The 19,343-nt window shown below is 36.9% G+C and overlaps 1 pseudogene across 1 annotated transcript; it reads left to right on the top strand.

Moving 5' to 3' along the window:
* Window positions 1-8,827: 8,827 nt before the first annotated feature.
* LOC112618634 lies at window positions 8,828-10,341 on the top strand (annotated as a pseudogene). Its single transcript, XR_003118107.1, has one exon. The product of XR_003118107.1 is annotated as a 14-3-3 protein theta pseudogene (transcript).
* Window positions 10,342-19,343: the final 9,002 nt, after the last annotated feature.

Below are 19,343 nucleotides of genomic sequence, written 5' to 3' on the forward strand. Positions count from 1 at the left end.
GAGGGGATAAGTCGTAACACGGTAAGTGTACTGGAAGGTGCACTTGGACAAATCAAGGTATAGCTTAACATAAAGCATCTGACTTACACTCAGAAGATCTCAGCATCGCTTGATGCCTTGAGCTAACGCTAGCTCCAAGCATAACCAACACTAATACCAAACTCGCACATACACCAAATCATTAACCCGTATAGAGTATAGGCGATAGAAATTTTAGCCTGGCGCCATAGATACAGTACCGTAAGGGAAAGATAAGAAAACCATCCAAGCACAAAATAGCAAGGACTAACCCCTGTACCTTTTGCATAATGAATTAGCTAGTAACAATTTCACAAAGAGAACTAAAGCCAAATTTCCCGAAACCAGACGAGCTACCCAAAAACAGCTAAAAGAGCGCACCCGTCTATGTGGCAAAATAGTGGGAAGATTCCTGGGTAGAGGTGACAAGCCTACCGAGCCTGGTGATAGCTGGTTATCCAAGATAGAATCTTAGTTCAGCCTTAAGTTTACCCACAGAATAACCTAATCCCCCTGTAAACTTAATTGTTAGTCTAAAGAGGGACAGCTCTTTAGACACTAGGAAAAAACCTTACATAGAGAGTAAAAGCCCCCGTTACCATAGTTGGCCTAAAAGCAGCCATCAATTAAGAAAGCGTTCAAGCTCAACGTTAACCACCTAAAAAAATCCCAAACATGCTATTGAACTCCTCATATCACATTGGATTAATCTATCACTCCATAGAAGCAATAATGCTAGTATAAGTAACATGAACTCCCTCTCCCCACTGCATAAGCCTAAATCAGACCGAAAAATCTCGCTGATACTTAACAGCCCAGTACTAACAAACACAAACAAGCCCGTACTACTTTTACTGTTAATCCAACACAGGCATGCTTTAAGGAAAGGTTAAAAAAAGTAAAAGGAACTCGGCAAACTTAACCCCGCCTGTTTACCAAAAACATCACCTCTAGCATTACCAGTATTAGAGGCACTGCCTGCCCAGTGACATACGTTTAACGGCCGCGGTACCCTGACCGTGCGAAGGTAGCATAATCACTTGTTCTTTAAATAGGGACTCGCATGAATGGCAACACGAGGGTTTAACTGTCTCTTACTTTTAACCAGTGAAATTGACCTATCCGTGAGGAGGCGGATATAGAACAATAAGACGAGAAGACCCTATGGAGCTTTAATTTACTAATGCAACTAAGAATCATATAAATCCACGGACTTTAAAACTTCTACACCTGCATTAAAAATTTTGGTTGGGGCGGCCTCGGAGCATAGGCAAACCTCCGAATAATTCATGCCGAGGCCTCACAAGCCAAAGCGAACTAATATTCACAATTGACCCAATAATTTGATCAACGGAACAAGTTACCCTAGGGATAACAGCGCAATTCTATTCTAGAGTCCATATCAACAATAGAGTTTACGACCTCGATGTTGGATCAGGACATCCTAATGGTGCAGCAGCTATCAAGGGTTCGTTTGTTCAACGATTAAAGTCCTACGTGATCTGAGTTCAGACCGGAGCAATCCAGGTCGGTTTCTATCTATTCTACATTTCTCCCTGTACGAAAGGACAAGAGAAATAAGGCCCACTTCACAAAGCGCCTTCACCATATAAATGACTTAGTCTTAATTTATCAAAATATTATACACCCCACCCAAGAGCAGGGTTTGTTAAGATGGCAGAGCCCGGTAATTGCATAAAACTTAAAACTTTACAGTCAGAGGTTCAACCCCTCTTCTTAACACCATGACCACAATAAACCTCCTACTTCTTATTATATCCACACTAACTGCCATGGCGTTCCTTACACTCGTTGAGCGAAAGCTACTAGGACATATACAACTACGCAAGGGGCCTAACGTTGTAGGTCCCTACGGATTACTACAACCATTCGCCGATGCAATAAAACTCTTTACTAAAGAACCCCTAAAACCCTCAACATCCAGCACTACCCTTTATATCACGGCACCCGCTCTGGCCTTTTCCATTGCCCTCCTCCTGTGAACTCCCCTCCCTATACCCAACCCTCTAATTAACTTTAACCTAGGACTTCTATTCATCCTAGCCACATCCAGCCTAACCGTCTACTCTATCCTATGATCTGGATGAGCATCAAACTCAAACTACGCTCTAATTGGAGCTCTACGAGCCGTCGCCCAAATAATCTCATACGAAGTTACCCTCACCATCATTCTGCTCTCAGTCTTACTAACAAGTGGCTCATTCAACCTCAACATACTCATTACAACACAAGAACACCTCTGACTCATCCTACCATCATGGCCACTAGCTATAATATGATTTACCTCTACACTAGCAGAAACAAACCGAACCCCCTTCGACCTCATGGAAGGCGAATCAGAACTAGTATCAGGCTTCAACATTGAGTATTCCACAGGTCCATTCGCCCTATTCTTCATAGCCGAATACATAAACATTATCATAATAAACGCCCTAACAACTACAATCTTTCTAGGCACATCCTATTCTACTCACTCACCAGAGTTATTCACAACATGCTTTACCATTAAAACACTCCTCTTGACTTCCTTATTTCTATGAATCCGAGCAGCATACCCCCGATTCCGCTACGATCAACTCATACACTTACTATGAAAAAGTTTCCTCCCACTTACACTAGCACTCCTCATATGAAGTACCTCAATACCTATCGCAACGTCCAGCATTCCCCCCCAAACCTAGAAATATGTCTGATAAAAGAGTTACTTTGATAGAGTAAACAATAGAGGCCCCAACCCTCTTATTTCTAGGATTGCAGGCGTCGGACCTACTCCTGAGAACCCAAACTTCTCCGTGCTACCCCTCACACTCTACCCTACAGTAAGGTCAGCTAAATAAGCTATCGGGCCCATACCCCGAAAATGTTGGTCATATCCTTCCCGTACTAATCAACCCACTAGCCCAACTTATTATCTACACCACAGTAATCATAAGCACACTCATTGCAATACTAAGCTCACACTGATTCCTCACCTGAGCAGGCCTAGAAATAAACATATTAGCCTTCATCCCAACCCTAATCAAAAAGACAAACCCCCGCTCCACAGAAGCAGCTACCAAATATTTCCTAGCACAATCCACTGCATCCATAATCCTCATAATAGCAATTATTTCCAACAACTTACTATCAGGACACTGAACAGTAACAAACTATACGAACCAATTCCCATCCCTGATAATAATAATCGCCCTTATCATAAAACTAGGAATAGCTCCCTTCCACTTTTGAGTTCCAGAAGTCACCCAAGGAACACCACTAACCTCTGGCCTACTCCTCCTCACATGACAAAAACTAGCCCCTATTTCTATCATGTACCAAATCCACCCATCAGCCAACACCTGCATTCTACTAATCCTCTCAACCCTATCTATTGCAGTAGGCAGTTGAGGAGGCCTCAATCAAACACAATTACGCAAAATCCTAGCATATTCCTCAATCACCCACACAGGCTGAATAATAAAAACACTAGTATATAACCCAACCGTCACAACCCTTTATTTAATTATCTATATTATCTTAACAACTACAATATTCCTAACTCTCAACCTAAACTCAAGCACGACAACTCTCATACTATCCAATATCTGAAACAAATCAACCTATCTAATACCACTAATGACATCCACCCTTCTATCCTTAGGAGGCTTACCTCCCCTAACTGGCTTCCTACCCAAATGAATCACCATCCAAGAACTCACAATAAATGACAACTTTATCATCCCCACCATCATAATCACCATAACTCTACTCAACCTATATTTCTACATACGCCTAATCTACACCGTCTCCCTAACACTACTTCCCACACCTAACAATACAAAAATAACATGACAACTTGAAAATACAAAACCCATACTCCTCATCCCCACACTCACTATCATCTCCACCCTCCTACTACCAATCTCCCCCTTAATTCTATCTATTCCCTAGAAATTTAGGTTAAACAAGACCAAGGACCTTCAAAGCCCTTAGCAAGTAGAATTACTTAATTTCTGAGACACATAAGGACTACAGACACCAACTCTGCATCAACTGAACGCAAGTCAATCACTTTAATTAAGCTAAGCCCTCACTAGGTCAATGGGACTCGAACCCACAAAAATTCAGTTAACAGCTAAACACCCTAACCAACTGGCCTTGACCTACTTCTCCCGCCGCGGGGAAAAAAGGCGGGAGAAGCCCCGGCAGAAATCTAAAACTGCTCCCTTGAATTTGCAATTCAATGTGAAAATCACCTCGAGGCTGGTAAAAAGAGGATTAGACCTCTGTCTTTAGGTTTACAGCCTAATGCCTACTCAGCCATTCTACCCCTTCCTTTTTTCCACTCATGCTCGTCAACCGTTGGCTGTTTTCAACAAACCATAAAGACATTGGAACTTTATATCTATTATTTGGTGCATGAGCCGGAGTTATAGGCATGGCTTTAAGTCTTCTCATTCGAGCTGAACTAGGCCAACCCGGTAACCTACTAGGCAACGACCACATCTACAACGTTATTGTAACGGCCCACGCATTCGTCATAATCTTTTTCATGGTCATACCTATTATAATTGGGGGCTTCGGGAATTGATTAGTACCTCTAATAATTGGTGCTCCCGATATAGCATTCCCCCGTTTAAACAACATAAGCTTCTGACTCCTTCCCCCTTCTTTCCTACTACTAATGGCATCAACCGTAGTAGAGGCCGGTGCTGGAACAGGTTGAACAGTATACCCTCCCCTATCAGGAAACTTTTCCCACCCAGGAGCCTCCGTGGACCTAGTCATCTTCTCTCTTCACCTGGCAGGCATCTCCTCCATCCTAGGAGCTATCAACTTCATTACCACTATTATCAACATAAAGCCCCCTGCAATATCCCAGTATCAAACCCCCTTGTTTGTTTGATCAATCTTAATCACAGCAATCCTCCTACTCCTCTCCCTACCAGTCTTAGCCGCCGGCATTACTATATTATTAACAGATCGCAACTTCAATACTACTTTCTTTGACCCTGTTGGAGGAGGAGACCCTATTCTGTACCAACACCTGTTTTGATTCTTCGGCCACCCTGAAGTCTATATCCTCATTCTCCCTGGATTCGGGATAATTTCCCACATTGTAACCCACTACTCTGGAAAAAAGGAACCGTTTGGATATATGGGCATAGTCTGAGCTATAATATCAATTGGTTTTCTAGACTTTATTGTGTGAGCCCATCATATATTTACAGTTGGCATGGACGTAGACACGCGGGCCTACTTTACTTCTGCCACCATAATTATTGCAATCCCTACGGGTGTTAAAGTTTTTAGCTGGCTTGCCACACTCCACGGGGGTAATATCAAATGATCCCCTGCAATATTCTGAGCCCTAGGCTTTATTTTTCTATTCACTGTAGGAGGCCTAACCGGCATTATCTTGGCAAACTCATCCCTAGACATTGTACTACACGACACATACCACGTCGTTGCCCACTTCCACTATGTTTTATCAATGGGAGCCGTCTTCGCCATCATAGGAGGCTTTATCCACTGATTTCCTTTATTTTCAGGTTATACATTAAACCAAACCTACGCCAAAGCCCACTTCATCGTTACATTTGTGGGTGTAAATCTAACCTTTTTCCCACAACACTTCCTTGGCTTATCCGGAATACCCCGACGCTACTCTGATTACCCCGATGCCTATACCACATGAAATACCTTATCATCTATAGGCTCCTTTATCTCACTAACAGCAACAATCCTAATAATCTATATAATCTGAGAAGCTTTCGCCTCAAAACGTAAAGTACTGCTGACCGAACAATCCTCCACTAGCCTAGAGTGATTAAATGGATGTCCCCCACCCCACCACACATTTGAAGAACCAGCCTATATTAAACTAAGCGAAAAAGGAGAGAGTCGAACTCCCTAAAACTGGTTTCAAGCCAGCCTTATAGCCCCTACAACTTTTTCAACAAGATATTAGAAAAATTATTTCATAGCTTTGTCAAAGCTAGGTCGTAGGTTAAGCCCTATATATCTTGCATGGCTCATCCAGTTCAACTAGGCCTACAAGATGCCACATCCCCTGTCATAGAAGAACTAGTTACTTTTCACGATCATGCCCTTATAGCCATACTTTTAATTAGCTTTTTAATCTTATACGCCCTATCCGCAACACTCACAACAAAACTAACCAACACTAACATCACGGACGCCCAAGAAATAGAAACCATCTGAACCATTTTACCTGCAGTTATCTTAGTCCTAATCGCCCTCCCATCTCTGCGCATCTTATATATAACAGACGAAATCAACAACCCTTCCTTTACTATTAAATCAATCGGACACCAATGATACTGAACCTACGAATATACTGATTATGGGGGCCTAATCTTCAACTCTTATATACTACCCCCATTATTCCTAAATCCAGGTGACCTTCGACTTCTAGAAGTTGACAATCGAGTGGTCCTTCCAATTGAAGCCCCTGTCCGTATAATGATTACATCTCAAGACGTTCTACACTCATGAACTATCCCTACATTAGGCCTAAAAACAGATGCAGTACCCGGACGCTTGAACCAAACTGTATTTACAGCCACACGACCAGGCGTCTATTGTGGGCAATGCTCAGAAATTTGCGGCGCAAACCACAGCTTCATACCAATCGTCGCAGAGCTAATCCCACTAAAAATTTTTGAAATAGGACCTGTGTTCACCCTGTAATCCCCAAGACACTTTGCAGACCCACTGTACAGCTATCTCAGCATTAACCTTTTAAGTTAAAGATTGAGGGCATGCCCTCTGCAGTGAGATGCCCCAACTGGACACATCCACATGATCCACTACTATCATAACAATACTTCCCACACTATATCTTATTACACAATTAAAGCTGCTAAGTACAAACTACTACCAACCCCCCTCACAAAAACTTTGGATGCAAAATATTCTTTAAAGAAAAGAAACAACAAATAGAAACAAAATAATAATTTTAAAATGCAAATTAAAATGTGGCATAATAGCTATTTACATATAATTTACATTATATTCAGTATTATAAGTGATCTAGAGATGACTTAAAGTATACAGGAGAATGTGCATAGGTTTCATGCAAATACTATGCCATTTTATATAAAGAACTTAAACATCCATGGATTTTGGTATCTGCAGAGATATTAAGGGATGACTGCATTGCTGTCAGTTATGAAAATCAAGAATCCCACCCATTAGTTCCTCAAAGAAAAAAACTTGCAGCATATTTCTTAGAACTGCTTTAGATATATCTTAGGTAATTAAGTTAAAGCTTGTAAAATATTGCCTCCAGATGGTAAATTAACTCTTTTTGAAATTAACATTTTAATAAATTACTCATGTTGGGAAAATAAGAATATAGGCTTAAGTAGATTTAAACTTAAACTTTCCCTTCAATTCTTTTACCAAGATTACTAATATTCCCTAAAGAACTATTAATTTTCTAATTTGTTCATTTTTGTTACTTAATATACCAGTGGGAATACTGTATCTTTGGCCGTGTCTAGACATACAGATGGTTTTGATAAATTCATTTGAGAAGAGGTTGAGTTCAGGGAAATGGCCAATTAATTTCTTTAAACTGAACATATTTTCTTCTAAAGAATTTTACAAAATCATCTTGACTAAATTATTCACCTTTCAACTGGTTATTTTGGCACTATGTAGCCCAGAAAGTTCTTGTTCAAGGATGAGAGTCTGATATTAGTTCCACAGATACTTGACGGAGTCCTGCCTTTTGGGGAATGGAGAAAAGCTTTCTTTTAACTACCATAAGGTGGAATATTACCAAACACACAGTCTATCATTTTCACAAGGAAAATCATATCCAAAAATCTAAGCACCATTTTATTTCTAGAGGAAATAGATGTTGTTGAGGAGGCCACCTAGGATTTATTCTTTGAACTATACACTAGAAAAATCTTTAAATCAGGACAAATAATAATCATGATGACTAAAGGTGCAGCTTTCTTATGTGGCAAAAAGTAATGCTTCCTTTGCTGCTATCAAAAGATGAGATTCAGAAAATAACAAGACTTGCTACGCACCTCTTGAAAGATACAGATACAATTATCTCTTGTTTACTTTATCAGACATATTTCTGGATTATAAATTGAGAAAGAGTATGCATTGCTTACTCATGATCCTAGAACACACTCATGCTTGTTCCTTTACTCATTCACTTATTCAACAAATGTGAGAATAAATATTTGGTGAGCAACTACCATGTGGCAGTTCAAAATTAAATGAACAATTTATAGAAATCTTATATAATTCTCAGAATAATTCTATAACATAAGAAACTGGAGCCCAATAAAATTACATAATTCATGCAAAGTCCCACACTCTCCTTAATGACACAGCCAAGATAGAAACAATTTCCTCTGACTGTAGGACATTTGTTTTCTACTTTGCTAACATTTCTTTAAAGACATTATTTTATTTTAATTACAAAATATTTTATACATTCAGAAAAAAATAAAAACAGCATGTCATCCAAGAACCAAATTTAAGAGAAATTAACACTTCACCATATTTGCTTCAGATCTTTTTAAAAAAAGAAATTGTATGTTATACATGCTACAGATTTAGCTATAACTATTTTCGCTTCCTGATTTCCTAGAAGTATCCACTGTCCTATAAACACTTTATATCATTCCTATGAATGTTATAGTAGCCAGTGCCTATGTATTTATGCATAGTAATATTGTTTTTTGCGTTTAAATGTACATATATTCATGTGACAAATCTGCAACTTCCTTATGTAAACAATATGCTACCTTCGCCTCGCGGCCGCTGAGACATGAAGCTCTCGAGGCTCCTCCCGCTCCGGGTGGGCGCTCTCCCTCGCTCTCCTCGCCCTCTGCCCCGGCCCCGGCCCCGCGCCCGCCATGGAGAAGACTGAGCTGATCCAGAAGGCCAAGCTGGCCCAGCAGGCCGAGCGCTACGACGACATGGCCACCTGCATGAAGGCAGTGACCAAGCAGGGCGCCGAGCTGTCCAAAGAGGAGGGCAACCTGCTCTCCGTGGCCTATAAGAACGTGGTCCGGGGCCGCAGGTCCGCCTGGAGAGTGATCTCGAGCATCCAGCAGAAGACCTACCCCTCCGACAAGAAGTTGCAGCTGATTAAGGACTATCGGGAGAAAGTGGAGTCCGAGCTGAGATCCATGTGCACCACGGTCCTGGAATTGTTGGATAAATATTTAATAGCCAATGCAACTAATTCAGAGAGTAAGGTCTTCTATCTGAAAATGAAGGGTGATTACTTCCGGTACCTTGCTGAAGTTGCATGTGGTGACGATCGAAAACAAACGATACATAATTCCTGAGGAGCTTACCAAGAGGCATTTGATATAAGCAAGAAAGAGATGCAACCCACACACCCAATCCGCCTGGGGCTCGCTCTTAACTTTTCTGTATTTCACTATGAGATTCTTAATAACCCAGAGCTTGCCTGCATGCTGGTTAAAACGGCTTTTGATGAGGCCATTGTTGAACTTGGTACACTGAATGAAGACTCATACAAAGACAGCACCCTCATCTTGCAGTTGCTGAGAGACAACCTAACACTTTGGACATCAGACAGTGCAGGAGAAGAATGTGATGCGGCAGAAGGGGCTGAAAACTAAATCCATACAGGGTGTCATCCTTCTTTCCTTCAAGAAACCTTTTTACACCTCTCCATTCCTTATTCCACTTGGATTTCCTATAGCAAAGAAACCCATTCATGTGTATGGAATCAACTGTTTATAGTCTTTTCACACTGCAGCTTTGGGAAAACTTCATTCCTTGATTTGTGTTTGTCTTGGCCTTCCTGTTGTGCAGTACTGCTGTAGAATAGTACTAATAGCTTCATTTCATAAAAACATAAGTAACTCCCAAACACTTATGTAGAGGACTAAAAATGTATCTGGTATTTAAGTAATCTGAACCAGTTCTGCAAGTGACTGTGTTTTGTATTACTGTGAAGATAAGAAAATGTAGTTAATTACAATTTAAACAGTGTTCCACATAACTTCTTAATTTCTACATTCCCTCCCTTACTCTTCAGGGATTTCCTTTCAATAAGCAACATTTCCATGCTCTTAATGTATTCCTTTTTAGTAGGAATCCGGAAGTATTAGATTGAATGGAAAAGCACTTGCCATCTCTGGCTAGGGGTCACAAATTGAAATGGCTCCTATATCACATAAGGAGGTCTTGTATATCTGTGGCAACAGGGAGTTTCCTTATTCACTCTTTTTTTGCTGCTGTTTAAGTTGCCAACCTCCCTTCCCAATAAAAATTCTCTTACACCTCCTACCTTTGTAGTTCTGGTATTCACTTTTCTATGTGATAGAAGGAGCATGTTGCTGCCAGAATACAAGCATTGCTTTTGGCAAATTAAAGTGCATGTCATTTCTTAATATACTAGAAAGGGGAAATAAAGTACACAAGTCCAAGTCTAAACCTTTAGTACTTTTCCATGCAGATTTGTGCACATGTGAGAGGGTGTCCAGTTTGTCTAGCGATTATTATTTAGAGAGTTGGACCACTATTGTGTGTTGCTAATCATTGACTGTAGTCCCCAAAAAGCCTTGTGAAAATGTTATGCCCTATGTAACAGCAGAGTAGCATAAAATAAAATTACATTTTATAAACCAAAAAAAAAAAAATGCTACAAATCTGCAACTTCTGTTTTCATTTGATATTATATCTATCAGGCATCCTTTTGATATATGAATATCTGATTATTTATTCTTTAACCAATACATTTTGTTGGCATGCATTTAAAATTTTTCAAATGCCTATATTTTGACCATCAAGTTTTACAACTTATTACAATTTAATTCCAATTTTGTTGAGAGTTTCTTGGTGGCCAATGCATGTTTGTTTTTTAAAAGATTTTGTGCTTGGGAATAATGTGTTCTCTGTTTCATGCACATTTCATGTATGGCTATTATATAAAGCTTATGAATTGTATGGTTCAAATTCTCTATCTTGAAACCAAATTTTTGTCTGCTTAAGCAACTAATTTTTAAAATTATATGAAGTAGTTAAAAATATTTCTCTATGGTTGCATATCTATCCATTTCTATTTATAATTTTTACTGCATGTATATTGTAGTATGTTGCTAGGGTCATATAGCATCAAAATCATTTCTTCCTTTTATCATGTAACGTCCTGTAATCCATAATAATGTACTGAATTTAAAATCTGTTTTTTGTAATCTTTTGTAACATTGTTATTACTATCTTTTATAAACAAGGAATAGCTGAATTTTATAGTTTTAACCAAAGTGAGAATTTGCTTTACCCTGTGATTTCATCTGTTTGTGTTTATGATGGTTCCTTGTAGTAGATGTATTACTCTCATATTATTGTGTGCCATTTAACAATGTTTTTCCTTTTTCATTATTTTTTTCCTCCATTTTATTAGATCGATCAGTATCCTTAATTCTATTTTTATTCCTTAATGTTTTAAAAATACACACACTTCTATTCACAATAGCAAAGACATGGAATCAACCTAAAGGCCCATCAATGGTAGAATGGATAAAGAAAATGTGGTACATGTACACCATGGAACACGATGCAGCCATGAAAAAGAATGAGATCGTATCCTTTGCAAGAACATGGATGGAGCTGCAGGTCATTATCCTTAGCAAACTAAGCAGTAACAGAAGACCAAATACTACATGTTCTCACTCATAAGTGGGAGCTAAATGATGAGAACATATGGCCACATACATGGGAGCAATAGATCCTGGGGACAACCAGAAGGTGGAGGGTGGGAGGAGGGAGAAGATCAAGAAAATTAACTAATAAGTACTAGGGTTAATACCTGGATGATGAAATAATCTGTATAACAAACCCTCATGACATGAGTTTACCTATGTAACAAACCCACTCATGTAACCCTGAATTTACAAGTGAAAAAAATATACATACTGTAACTGAAAAGCTTTAAGTTAAATCAACAATATTACCCACTGAATAACAATGAGAACTTTTATTTACTTTGATTCTTATTATAGCCTTTTCCATTGTTCATATTGATCATGTACCATCATGCAGAGTGGGAGTTAACACTGTAAGTGAAAAGAAATGTAAAGGTGTTATGCAGAGATGAACAGAGGTACAGAAAGGAGACAAAATCCTGATGGTATTTCAGTTGTTTGCTCTAGCTAATTCCTCAGGTTCGGTAGAATTCTCTTCCTTGGGCTCTATAAAAAACAGTATCACATAATAAGTCCTGCTCTTTGATTAAATTAGTACGAGTAGAATCTATGTCCCTTGAATAAAATTAGATTTTTGTCACCTTTAAACTAAAACAGAGAGCAAAAGAAAAATAACAGCAAGTAATTAGGTGAAGTTAGAGATAGCACATCTACACAAAATAAATACTTGGATACCATGTACAATTCCTAGAGATGGTCCAAAATTTGGCTGTAATATTTCTAGATACTTAAGAGTAAAGTAAGATCATCTTAAAGATATGTTAGTGTCCATAACATAAAATGTGTTAGTTGCTTAAAAAAAAATCAGGTTATCCAGTTACTATCACCTGGGGAAAAAATGTTCTACAGCGAATCATAAAGCAACTACCATGTCATGTGGAAAACTCTGTAATAAAAAATAATCCCTATAAATATCTGAGTTGTGACTTCGATTATCCTTGTATTAAGTTAATGTGGTACATTTGTTAGTATGATTTGAACCAAGATAAAGTTGGGACTAATTAGAGGTATAAGTCATTTGTTCTCATAACACAGTTTCTGTTAAATTCAAATGGAAGAGCACTCAAAGTTCTAACAGTAAAAACTCTAAAGGCGTATTTATGAAGCTAATAAACAAACACCATTGGAATGTGAGTTCTAGCAATAAAAACAGACATGCTTGACCGGGCACAGTGGCTCAAGCCTGTAATCCCAGCACTTTGGGAGGCCGAGGCGGGAAGATCATGAGGTCAGGAGATCGAGGCCATCCTGGCTAATGCGGTGAAACCTCATCCCTACTAAAAATACAAAAAATTAGCCGGGCGTGGTGGCACGTGCCTGTAATTCTAGCTACTCAGGAGGCTGAGGCAGGAGAATCACTTGAACCCAGTAGGTGGAGGTTGCAGTGAGTCGAGATCCTGCCACTGAAGCCTTCGTGACAGAGCAACACTCTGTCTCAAATATATATATATATATATATATATATATATATATATATATATATATCTTTAACATATCAATTGTCTACTTATCCTCTATGTATGATGTATCTCTCCATGGCAGAAGACTGTAGAGAATAAAATACATAAATTAAATTTAAAGTTAAAGAATATTTTAAAAATACTAATTCTAATAAAAATATTAGAATATATGTGAAAAATTCAGAGAAAAATTTACAGCTAACATCTAATAGATCAGGAAAGAATGAGATTAATTTAGGTCCAACTTTAATGTTATTTAAATGTTTTCTAAGCAAAGAAAAAACTTTTAGATTTTTAGAAAAAGCCAGCAAAATATTTATTTGAAAACTTAACAAAAATAGCATTAACAATGGAAGAGTATAGACCAATTTCAGATATGGAATCAAATATAACAAAATAAAGCATTAACTTATTAAAATGTATTATATTACATAAGTGGAATTTATCTAGGAGTGCAAAGATGATTCATTTCCAAGAAATCTATTACTATAACTCATCATACTAGATAAAAAAGTGAAATAATAATATCCAAAGATACTGAAAATCAGCAAAATTCTATGTGTTTTGAAGAAAACTGTTAACATGAGATGAGGAGATATAAATAACTTCTATGCACATATTAAGAATATATATGTGTGTGTGTATATGTACTTACGTGTGTGTGTATATGTACTTTTGTGTGTGTATATATATATATGTGTATATATATGTGTGTATATATACACACACACACACATATGAAGAGATACACATTCATCTATCTATCTATCTACCTACCTACCTATATCTATCTATCTAATCTACTTATCTATCTATCTAATGAGTTATGGTAAATGCCAATCCAAATGCAAGAATCATACTTAAGAGCTACAAACTGAAAACATTTCTTTTAAATTCAGAAATAATGGAAAGATTGCATCATTGCAGCTATCTTTCTTATCTATATAAGTTTAAGGGGTATAAGTGCAGTTTTGTTACGTGGATATACTGGGAGGTAGTGAAGTCTAGCTTTTAGTTTAATCATCACCTGAATAATGCATATTGTATCCATTAAGTAATTTCTCATCCTTCACCCCCTCCCACTCTTCCATCCTCCTGAGTCTCCAATGTCTATTATTCCACACTGTATGTCCGTGTGTACACATCATTTAGCTTCCATTTATAAGTGGGCGCATATGGTATTTGGCTTTCTGTTTCTGAGTTGTTTCATTTAAGATAATGGTAATCAGTTCCATCCATCTTGCTTCAAAATACATGATTGCTTTCTTTCTTATGACTGAATAGTATTCCATTATAGAAAGATAGAAAATAGATAGATGATAGATAGATAGATAGATACCACATTTTCTTTATCCAACTGTCTATTGATACTTAGTTGATTCCATATCTTTGCTATTGTGAATAGTGCTGTAACATACAACTGCAAGTATCTTTTTGATATAATTATTTATTTTATTTTTGAGTAGATACCCAGTAGTGGGACTTCTGGATCAAATAGTAGTTCTATTTTTAGTTCTTTGAGAAATATCCATATAGTTTTCCAGAGAGGTTGTACTAATTTACATTCCCACCGACAGTGTATAAGGGTTGCCTTGCATTCATGCCAACACCTGTTGTTTTTTTAAATTTTTAATAATCACCCTTCTGACAGGTATAAGATGACATCTCCCTGTGGTTTTAGTTTACATTTCTCTGATGATAGTGATGTTGAGCATTTTTTATGTTAGTTGATCATTTGTATGTCTTCTTTTGAAAAATGTCTATTCATGTCCTTTGCCCACTTTTTAATGGGATTATTTGTTTTGCTGCTGTTGTCATTTGAATTCCTTGAAAATTCTGGATCAGTCACCAGTCAGATGCACAGTTTCCAAATGTTTTCTCCCATGATGCAGGTTGCTGTTCACATTGTGGATTACTTATTTGGATGTGTAGAAACTTTCTAGTTTAATTACGTCCTATTTGTCTATTTTTGTTTTCACTGCTTGTGCTTTTGAGGTCTTAATCATGAATTCATTGTCTAGACCAATGTCCACAAAAGTATTCCTTAGGTTTTCCTTAGGTATTTTAAGAGTTTCAGGTCTTACATTTAAGTCTTTTATCTATTTTGAGTTGACTTTTGTATATTGTGAGAGATACGGGTCCAGTTTTATTCTTCTGCATATGACAATCCAATTTTCCCAGCACCATTTATTGAAAAAGGCATCCTTTCCTCAGTGCATATTTTTGTCACTTTTGTGAAATATCAGTTAGCTGTAGATATGTGGCTTTATTTCTGGGTTTTCTATTTTGTACCATTGATTAGGTATCTATTTTATGCTACTGGTTTTTGTACATTGATTTCATATCCTGAAACTTTGTTAAATTCATGTATCAAATCTAAGAGTTTTTGGAGGAGTCTTTAGCGTTTTCTAGATCATATTGCTAGCGAACAGAAATAATTTCACTTCCTCTTTTCCAATTTGGATGCTTTTTATTTCTTTCTCTTTCCTGGTTGCTTTGGCCATGCTGCTTTGATTACTATAGCCATGTAGTATAATTTGAGTTTACATAATGTAATGCTTTTAACTTTGTTCTTTTTACTTAGAATTACTTTGACTATTTGGGCTCTTTTCTGGTTCCATATGAATTTTAGATTTTTTTCCTAATTCTGTGAAAAATAATATTGGTATTTTGATAGAGATTGCATTGAATCTGTATATTGCTTTGGGCAGTGTGGTCATTTTAACAATATTCTTCCAATCTGTGAAGATGGGATGTTTTTCCATTTCTTTGTGTCATCTACAATTTATTTTGTCAGTGTTTTGTAGTTTTCTTTGCAAATATATTTCACCTCTCTGGTTAAATAAATTCCAGATTTTTTTTTTTTGTAGCTATTGTAAATGGGCTTGCCTTCTTGATTTGGTTCTGAGTTTGATTGTTCTGAGTGTATAGGAATGCTACTGGTTTTTGTACATTGATTTTGCATCCTGAAACTTTGTTAAATTCATTTATCAAATCTAAGAGTTTTTGGAGGAGTCTTTAGGGTTTCTAGATCATACTGCTAGTGAACGGAAATAATTTGACTTCCTCTTTTCCAATTCAGATGCTTTTTATTTCTTTCTCTTTCCTGGTTGCTTTGGCTAGGACTTCCAGTAATATGTTGATAGGAGAGGTGAAAATAGGCATCCTTGTCTTGTTCCTATCCTTAGGGGGATTGCTTTAAACATTTTTCCCCATTCATTATGATGTTGGCTGTGAGCTTGTCATATATGGCCTTTATTATTTTGAGCTATGTACCTTCTATGCCTAGTTTGCTGAGGATTTTTATCATGAAGGGATGCTGAATTCTATCAAATGTTATTTCTGAATCTATTGAGATGATCATGTGGTTTTACTCTATATTCGTTTATGATGAATCACATATATTGATCTGCATATGTTGAACCATCTTTTCATCCTTGGAATCAAACCCACATGATTATAGTGTATTATCTTTTTGATGCACTCTTGGATTCGGTTTGGTAACATTTTGCTGAAGTTTTTTGCATCTATGTTCATCAGGAATATTGATCTATAGTTATATTTTTTCCTTGTGTCCTTATCTGTCTTTGTTATCAGGGTGATACTGGCTTATAGAATGAGTTAGGGAGGATTCCCTTCTTCTCAATTTTTTGGAACAGTTTCAACAAGTTTGGTACTAGTTCTCTGATGTTTGATGGAATTTGTACATTGTCCTGGGAATTTTTCGTTTTGTTGGAAGATTTTTTTATTACTGATTCAATCTCACTACTCTTTCTTGGTGTGCTCAGGATTTTAATTTTTTTCTGGCTCAACTTGGGAAATGGTATTTATTTATTTCTTCTGTGTTTTTTAGTTTGTGAGTGTATAATTGTCCATAGTAGTTTCATGATCTTTTGTATTTCTATTGTATCAGTCATAATGTCTCCTTCATTTCTCATAATGTTTGTTTGAATCTCCTCTCTCATTTTTTTTGGTTAGTCTAGCAAACAGTTTATCAATTTTGTTTATCTTTTTAAATAATCATCTTTTCATTTTATTGATCCTTTGGATTTTTCTATCTCAGTTTCATTTATTCATTTAGTTCTGCTATGATCTTTATTATGCCTTTTCTTCTTCTCGCTTTGGTTTTGGTTTCTTCTTGTTTTTATTGTTCCCTGAAGTGCAACCTTATGTTGTTAACTTGTGTTCTATTTTTTTTTTTATGTAGGCTTTTAATGCTATAAGCTTCCCTTTTTGCACAGTTTTTGCTGTATTCCAGAGGTTTTGGTATGTTTTGTCTACATTTTCAATTCATTTCAACAATCTTTAAAATAGCCATCTTAATTTCTTCATTGATTCAAAGATCACTCAAGGGTATGTTATTTAATTTCTACACATGTGTATAGTTTAAAGAGCTCCTCTTGATATTGATTTCTAGTTTCATTCTGCTGTGATCTGAAAATATACTTGATAAAATTTTGTATTTAAAAATTTATCGAGACTTGTTTTTTGGCCTAACATATGGTCAGTCTATGTTGGAGAATGTTTCATGTGCTAATGAAAAGAATGTACATTCTGTGGTTGTTGGATAGAAAGTTCTGTACATGTGTGTTAGGTCCGTTTAGTCTAAAGTCAAATTTAAGGTCAGACGTGGTGGCTCACACCTGTAATCCCAACAGTTTCAGAGGCCGAGGCAGGTGGATGGCTGGAGCCCAGAAATTCGAGACCAGCCTGGTCAACAAGGCAAGATCCCCCACCAAAAATTAGCAGGGCGTGGTGGCAGGTGCATATAATCCCAGCTACTTGCGAGGCTGAGGAAAGAGAATCAATTGAATCTGGGAGGTGGAGGTTGCAGTGAGCTGAGATCGTGCCACTGCACTCCAGCCTGGGTGACAAAGTGAGACTCCATCTCAAAAAAAAAAAAAAAAAAAAGGTCAAATTTAAGTTTTAAATTGTGTTTGTTAATTTTCTGCCTTGATGATTTATCTAGTGCTGTGAGTAGGGTGTTGAAGTCTCCCACTATTATTGTGTTGTTGTCTATCTCTTTCGTTAAGTTAGTAATATTTGTTTTATGAATCTGGGTGCTTTGGTATTGAGTGCATATATATTTGGGATTGTTATATCCTCTTGTTGAATTGTTCCCTTTATCATTATATAATCATCTTTGTCTTTTTTTTTTTTTACTTTCTTTGACTTAAGGTCTGTTTTATCTGATGTAAGTATAGCTACCCCTGCTTGTTTTATGTTTCCGTTTGCATGAAATATTTTTTGTCCATTTATTTACCATCAAGGTGAATTTCTTACAAGCAATATGCAGTTGGTTTCATAAGGTGAATTTCATAAGGTGAATTTAAAATTTCATAAGATGAATTTCTTATAAGCAGTATGCAGTTGGTTTATTTTTTAAAAAATTCATTATTCTAGTCTATATCATTTAAGTATATCATTTAATTCATTTACATACAACATTATACTGATATTTGAGATTGTGTTTCTGGTCATAATGTTAATTGTTATATAGTTGTTTTGTGGATTCTTTGGTTTATTTCTTCCCCCTACGTCTTTGTGGTTTGCTGGAGTTCTGTGATGTTGTCATTTGATTTCTTTCTCTTCTTCCTTTGTGTATAAGACCTGTGGGTTTTTGACTTTCATGTGTTTTTATAATGGCAAATATTGACATTTTGTTTTTGTGTTTAGAACTCTTTAGAGCATTTTTTGCAAGTTTGGTAGAGTGGTGACAAATTCCCTCAGCATTTCCCCATGTAGGAAAGACTATTTAACCTTCATTTATGAATCTTATTCTGCCAGGATAAAAAATTTGTTGTTGACAATTTTTTTTTCTTTAAGCACTCTGAAAACAGTATCCCAGTCTCTTCTGGTTTGTAAGGTTTATTTCTGCTGAGAAGTCCACTGTTAGACTGATGAGATGTCTTTTGTAGGTAACTAGATGTATTTCTCTTGCTGATTTTAGGATTTTTTCCTTCACATTGACTTTAGTCAGTCTGATGACTTTGTGGTATGATGAAGTTTGTCTTGCAATGTATTTTCTAGTGTTTATTGGGCCTCTTGTGTCTAGATGTCTAAATCTCTTGCAAGACTAGGGAAGTACTGGGTGTGGTGGCTCATGCCTGTAATCCCAGCACTT

This window comes from Theropithecus gelada, chromosome 2, assembly GCF_003255815.1.
Source record: "Theropithecus gelada isolate Dixy chromosome 2, Tgel_1.0, whole genome shotgun sequence".
NCBI classification, from domain to species: Eukaryota; Metazoa; Chordata; class Mammalia; order Primates; family Cercopithecidae; genus Theropithecus; species Theropithecus gelada.